Source organism: Schistocerca americana, unplaced genomic scaffold (genome assembly GCF_021461395.2).
Source record: "Schistocerca americana isolate TAMUIC-IGC-003095 unplaced genomic scaffold, iqSchAmer2.1 HiC_scaffold_47, whole genome shotgun sequence".
NCBI lineage: Eukaryota > Metazoa > Arthropoda > Insecta > Orthoptera > Acrididae > Schistocerca > Schistocerca americana.
In genome coordinates this window covers 487,814-495,000 of record NW_025726203.1, presented here as the reverse complement: position 1 = coordinate 495,000, position 7,187 = coordinate 487,814, and the positions used below count along the sequence as shown (strand labels likewise).

The following is a 7,187-nucleotide window of genomic DNA, read 5'->3' as shown; positions in this document are numbered from 1 at the left end:
AGAAACGCTGGGCGGAAGCGGGTAGCCCCGCCAGATGCTCCCAGATGGCGGCGTCAGTCGGCCCCTCCGGCGGCGGCCCGGTGGTGTCGGCCGCGAAGTCCTCGGCTGCGTCGACGGGCGGCGCAGCGGCCTCGCCCGCGTCAGGCAGCGGGCTCGCTGCTCCCCGGCGGGACGCCGGCTCTTCCCCCCGACCGATCTCAAGCGCCTCCATGAATTGGCGGACAAGCTGCTTGTGGGCAGCTTGCCGCCGTCGGCACTTGATTGCCTCGAGCGTTCGGTCGGGGAACATCCTGATGAGTTCTTGATTGACGAAGAAGAACCGGGCGTCCCTCTCAAGGAACAGTTCGGCCTCCGCCTTGGCGAGCGACAGGACTTCTTCCTCCGTCCACCTCGCGCGATGCCTCTCCGTGACGATCTCCGCGTTGGCGGCCGCAAGATGTTGGCGGCGGCGATGGACCCCGAGACCGTTCTTGGTTGTAAAGCTGCGGTGGCACTCACTACAGGTATACATAGCTGCAAAAGTTACAAGATTTTCGGCACGGCCGGTTGGCCGGCTAGGTGCTGGGGGAGTTGGGGTGGCACCTTCAGCGGAAGGGCCACCACTTATTCTCTGCTTACTGCCCCCAACTAAAAAAGGGATAGTGCGAGGGGGGGCTGGTAACCCCCCCAAGCCCCTGGTGCGGTCTTCCACTCAGCGAAATCAGCGGGCCCACGAGAAGGGGAGAAGACCGCAGGAGAGGAGAGGCTAAGAGGGCTAGGCCCATGTATTGCGCATCACTCTCCCTGTAACTATAACCCAAGGAAGGCATAGTTACTCCCGCCGTTTACCCGCGCTTGCTTGAATTTCTTCACGTTGACATTCAGAGCACTGGGCAGAAATCACATTGCGTCAACACCCGCTAGGGCCATCGCAATGCTTTGTTTTAATTAGACAGTCGGATTCCCCCAGTCCGTGCCAGTTCTGAGTTGATCGTTGAATGGCGGCCGAAGAGAATCCGCGCACCCGCGCGCCCCCGGAGGAGCACGCTAAGGCGGACGCGGCCTCGCAGCAAGGAAGATCCGTGGGAGGCCAAGGCACGGGACCGAGCTCGGATCCTGCACGCAGGTTGAAGCACCGGGGCGCGAACGCCGCGCAGGCGCGCGCATCCTGCACCGCCGGCCAGCACGAGGCCAACCAACGGCGAGAGCAGACCACGCCCGCGCTAAACGCCCGCACTTACCGGCACCCCTACGGCACTCACCTCGCCCAGGCCCGGCACGTTAGCGCTGACCCACTTCCCGACCAAGCCCGACACGCCCCGATCCTCAGAGCCAATCCTTATCCCGAAGTTACGGATCCAATTTGCCGACTTCCCTTACCTACATTATTCTATCGACTAGAGGCTCTTCACCTTGGAGACCTGCTGCGGATATGGGTACGAACCGGCGCGACACCTCCACGTGGCCCTCTCCCGGATTTTCAAGGTCCGAGGGGAAGATCGGGACACCGCCGCAACTGCGGTGCTCTTCGCGTTCCAAACCCTATCTCCCTGCTAGAGGATTCCAGGGAACTCGAACGCTCATGCAGAAAAGAAAACTCTTCCCCGATCTCCCGACGGCGTCTCCGGGTCCTTTTGGGTTACCCCGACGAGCATCTCTAAAAGAGGGGCCCGACTTGTATCGGTTCCGCTGCCGGGTTCCGGAATAGGAACCGGATTCCCTTTCGCCCAACGGGGGCCAGCACAAAGTGCATCATGCTATGACGGCCCCCATCAACATCGGATTTCTCCTAGGGCTTAGGATCGACTGACTCGTGTGCAACGGCTGTTCACACGAAACCCTTCTCCGCGTCAGCCCTCCAGGGCCTCGCTGGAGTATTTGCTACTACCACCAAGATCTGCACCGACGGCGGCTCCAGGCAGGCTCACGCCCAGACCCTTCTGCGCCCACCGCCGCGACCCTCCTACTCGTCAGGGCTTCGCGGCCGGCCGCAAGGACCGGCCATGACTGCCAGACTGACGGCCGAGTATAGGCACGACGCTTCAGCGCCATCCATTTTCAGGGCTAGTTGCTTCGGCAGGTGAGTTGTTACACACTCCTTAGCGGATTCCGACTTCCATGGCCACCGTCCTGCTGTCTTAAGCAACCAACGCCTTTCATGGTTTCCCATGAGCGTCGATTCGGGCGCCTTAACTCGGCGTTTGGTTCATCCCACAGCGCCAGTTCTGCTTACCAAAAGTGGCCCACTTGGCACTCCGATCCGAGTCGTTTGCTCGCGGCTTCAGCATATCAAGCAAGCCGGAGATCTCACCCATTTAAAGTTTGAGAATAGGTTGAGGTCGTTTCGGCCCCAAGGCCTCTAATCATTCGCTTTACCGGATGAGACTCGTACGAGCACCAGCTATCCTGAGGGAAACTTCGGAGGGAACCAGCTACTAGATGGTTCGATTAGTCTTTCGCCCCTATACCCAGCTCCGACGATCGATTTGCACGTCAGAATCGCTACGGACCTCCATCAGGGTTTCCCCTGACTTCGTCCTGGCCAGGCATAGTTCACCATCTTTCGGGTCCCAACGTGTACGCTCTAGGTGCGCCTCACCTCGCAATGAGGACGAGACGCCCCGGGAGTGCGGAGGCCGCCGCCCCGTGAAGGGCGGGGAAGCCCCATCCTCCCTCGGCCCGCGCAAGGCGAGACCTTCACTTTCATTACGCCTTTAGGTTTCGTACAGCCCAATGACTCGCGCACATGTTAGACTCCTTGGTCCGTGTTTCAAGACGGGTCGTGAAATTGTCCAAAGCTGAAGCGCCGCTGACGGGAGCGATTATTCCGCCCGAGAGCATCCCGAGCCAACAGCGGCGCGGGTCCGGGGCCGGGCCAGGTAGGTCCGTCATCCGGGAAGAACCGCGCGCGCTTGCCGGGAGCCCGAGCGCCCAAAGGGGCGAATCGACTCCTCCAGATATACCGCCGGGCAGCCAGCCAGGACACCGGGGCTCTGCCCAACAGACGCGAACCGAGGCCCGCGGAAGGACAGGCTGCGCACCCGGGCCGTAGGCCGGCACCCAGCGGGTCGCGACGTCCTACTAGGGGAGAAGTGCGGCCCACCGCACACCGGAACGGCCCCACCCCGCGGCGAGTGGAAAGGCAACCGGACACGACCCCGCCGCGGATTGCTCCGCGCGGGCGGCCGGCCCCATCTGCCGAGGGCGGAGGCCAGTGGCCGGATGGGCGTGAATCTCACCCGTTCGACCTTTCGGACTTCTCACGTTTACCCCAGAACGGTTTCACGTACTTTTGAACTCTCTCTTCAAAGTTCTTTTCAACTTTCCCTCACGGTACTTGTTCGCTATCGGTCTCGTGGTCATATTTAGTCTCAGATGGAGTTTACCACCCACTTGGAGCTGCACTCTCAAGCAACCCGACTCGAAGGAGAGGTCCCGCCGACGCTCGCACCGGCCGCTACGGGCCTGGCACCCTCTGCGGGCCGTGGCCTCATTCAAGTTGGACTTGGGCTCGGCGCGAGGCGTCGGGGTAGTGGACCCTCCCAAACACCACATGCCACGACAGGCGGCAGCCTGCGGGGTTCGGTGCTGGACTCTTCCCTGTTCGCTCGCCGCTACTGGGGGAATCCTTGTTAGTTTCTTTTCCTCCGCTTAGTAATATGCTTAAATTCAGCGGGTAGTCTCGCCTGCTCTGAGGTCGTTGTACGAGGTGTCGCACGCCACACCGCCAGCCGGCTGTGCACGCTACCGAGTAAGTACCGGTATGCGAACCGCCAGGCGACGGGCGCGCATCGCACGTTTAAGGAGGCGCGGCCGGCCCCACAGGCGGCCGCGACGCTCCCAGGTCTGCGAAGCGGGGCAAACGCCGCGCGCTTCAGTATACGTAGCCGACCCTCAGCCAGACGTGGCCCGGGAACGGAATCCATGGACCGCAATGTGCGTTCGAAACGTCGATGTTCATGTGTCCTGCAGTTCACATGTCGACGCGCAATTTGCTGCGTTCTTCATCGACCCACGAGCCGAGTGATCCACCGTCCTGGGTGATCTTTTTCTTAGTTTCCACTGTCTCTTTCAAGACAGTTGCATAGGCGGGACGTAGGCGTGTGGCGGCCCTTGTTCAAGCGTTCTGTGTCCAACGGCCTCACGGCCGATGGGCGTCGTACGGCTCCACACCGGAGCGGACAGGCAGTCGGGCGAAAGTCATTCAAAACCGGCGCCAGGCGCCAGGTGCCGCAGGCCAGCCGCTCCAGCGCTTCAGCGCTCGTACCACACAACATTGGCGTTAGTTTTGAGAAGCACGCGTGGTTCCGCACGCGGCGCACGGCTACTGCGAGCCGTACAGGTAGCGTGTTGCGCGACACGACACGCACATCGAAAGACATGCAGTCTAGTCGGTAATGATCCTTCCGCAGGTTCACCTACGGAAACCTTGTTACGACTTTTACTTCCTCTAAATGATCAAGTTTGGTCATCTTTCCGGTAGCATCGGCAACGACAGAGTCAATGCCGCGTACCAGTCCGAAGACCTCACTAAATCATTCAATCGGTAGTAGCGACGGGCGGTGTGTACAAAGGGCAGGGACGTAATCAACGCGAGCTTATGACTCGCGCTTACTGGGAATTCCTCGTTCATGGGGAACAATTGCAAGCCCCAATCCCTAGCACGAAGGAGGTTCAGCGGGTTACCCCGACCTTTCGGCCTAGGAAGACACGCTGATTCCTTCAGTGTAGCGCGCGTGCGGCCCAGAACATCTAAGGGCATCACAGACCTGTTATTGCTCAATCTCGTGCGGCTAGAAGCCGCCTGTCCCTCTAAGAAGAAAAGTAATCGCTGACAGCACGAAGGATGTCACGCGACTAGTTAGCAGGCTAGAGTCTCGTTCGTTATCGGAATTAACCAGACAAATCGCTCCACCAACTAAGAACGGCCATGCACCACCACCCACCGAATCAAGAAAGAGCTATCAATCTGTCAATCCTTCCGGTGTCCGGGCCTGGTGAGGTTTCCCGTGTTGAGTCAAATTAAGCCGCAGGCTCCACTCCTGGTGGTGCCCTTCCGTCAATTCCTTTAAGTTTCAGCTTTGCAACCATACTTCCCCCGGAACCCAAAAGCTTTGGTTTCCCGGAGGCTGCCCGCCGAGTCATCGGAGGAACTGCGGCGGATCGCTGGCTGGCATCGTTTATGGTTAGAACTAGGGCGGTATCTGATCGCCTTCGAACCTCTAACTTTCGTTCTTGATTAATGAAAACATACTTGGCAAATGCTTTCGCTTCTGTTCGTCTTGCGACGATCCAAGAATTTCACCTCTAACGTCGCAATACGAATGCCCCCGCCTGTCCCTATTAATCATTACCTCGGGTTCCGAAAACCAACAAAATAGAACCGAGGTCCTATTCCATTATTCCATGCACACAGTATTCAGGCGGGCTTGCCTGCTTTAAGCACTCTAATTTGTTCAAAGTAAACGTGCCGGCCCACCGAGACACTCACTCAAGAGCACCCTGGTAGGATTGCAACGGGGTCCGCCTCGGGACGCACGAGCACGCACGAGGCGCGTCGCACGCCTTCAGCTCGCCCCACCGGCAGGACGTCCCACGATACATGCCAGTTAAACACCGACGGGCGGTGAACCAACAGCGTGGGACACAAATCCAACTACGAGCTTTTTAACCGCAACAACTTTAATATACGCTATTGGAGCTGGAATTACCGCGGCTGCTGGCACCAGACTTGCCCTCCAATAGATACTCGTTAAAGGATTTAAAGTGTACTCATTCCGATTACGGGGCCTCGGATGAGTCCCGTATCGTTATTTTTCGTCACTACCTCCCCGTGCCGGGAGTGGGTAATTTGCGCGCCTGCTGCCTTCCTTGGATGTGGTAGCCGTTTCTCAGGCTCCCTCTCCGGAATCGAACCCTGATTCCCCGTTACCCGTTACAACCATGGTAGGCGCAGAACCTACCATCGACAGTTGATAAGGCAGACATTTGAAAGATGCGTCGCCGGTACGAGGACCGTGCGATCAGCCCAAAGTTATTCAGAGTCACCAAGGCAAACGGACCGGACGAGCCGACCGATTGGTTTTGATCTAATAAAAGCGTCCCTTCCATCTCTGGTCGGGACTCTGTTTGCATGTATTAGCTCTAGAATTACCACAGTTATCCAAGTAACGTGGGTACGATCTAAGGAACCATAACTGATTTAATGAGCCATTCGCGGTTTCACCTTAATGCGGCTTGTACTGAGACATGCATGGCTTAATCTTTGAGACAAGCATATGACTACTGGCAGGATCAACCAGGGAGCTGCGTCAACTAGAGCTGAGCAGCCGGCCGCCCGGGAGTGTGTCCCGGGGGCCCGCGCGAACACGCAAGCGTCCGCTCAATTATTCTGCAAACAGGAGGAGGCTGAGCTCCCCTGCACCATACACCTCGAAACCCTCTCAGGTCCCGGCGGCGCGCAGCGCCGTCCTAAGTACTTGGTCGGGTTCGAGAGAGGCGCAATCGCCCGGAGTTTGGCGAGTAGACGCTTTAGGTGCGACCACCCGTGCTCCCAACTGAGCTTGCCGCTGCCGACAGAGGCCCGGGAGCGTGCTGTCGTGGCATTGCCGGCGGGAGACAACACGCGCCACCTACGGTGACCGGCAGCTCCAACGCCAGCGCCACAGAAGGACAAAAGCCCCACTTGGGTGCCGAAGCGAACTCTCCCAGCACAGCGCACGCGCCAACACGTCCGCACAGCTGCGATACAAACCACCTGCGAGAACCGCAGAGGCGACCGAGCAGCAGACGGCGTCGCGGCGCCGAGCGCCGGGCGGCGGCGCATCCTCAGCGCACACAGTCCTCAATCGGACCAGCACACTGCAGATGTCCACCGCGCTTCGCACCGGGCCCGCGAGGACCTACTTTGGCCGCACGGCGCCGCGTGCAGGGTGCGCCGGCGCGCAGCTGCGCCGCCTGCCGCCTCCGTCGGCCGGCGCGCCTGCCACTGGCCGCCCCCACCAGCCGGCTGTAGCGCGTGCGCCCACGCACCGCGCGGCCAGCACGCCGGGAGGCCCCCCCTCACCGGCCGGGGACGGTCCCACCCAGCCACCGCCGCGTATCGCTTCACACCCAGATGCCATTCACGTTCGTGGGCATGGTGGGTATCGCTGGAACAACCGGTTGGTAGCTCAACCGATCGTCGCCATCACTGATTCACCTCTAGC

General features: G+C 59.8%; 2 non-coding genes and 1 pseudogene across 2 annotated transcripts; all 3 read right to left on the bottom strand.

The window, feature by feature from the left end:
• The window catches only part of LOC124583807, a 7,857-nt pseudogene extending 4,178 nt beyond the window's left edge, over window positions 1-3,679 (bottom strand).
• Window positions 3,680-3,867: 188 nt separating this feature from the next.
• LOC124584138 lies at window positions 3,868-4,022 on the bottom strand. Its single transcript, XR_006974546.1, has one exon. It is a non-coding gene; the product is annotated as a 5.8S ribosomal RNA (ribosomal RNA).
• Window positions 4,023-4,374: 352 nt separating this feature from the next.
• LOC124584036 lies at window positions 4,375-6,284 on the bottom strand. Its single transcript, XR_006974455.1, has one exon. It is a non-coding gene; the product is annotated as a small subunit ribosomal RNA (ribosomal RNA).
• Between the last annotated feature and the right edge of the window lie 903 nt (window positions 6,285-7,187).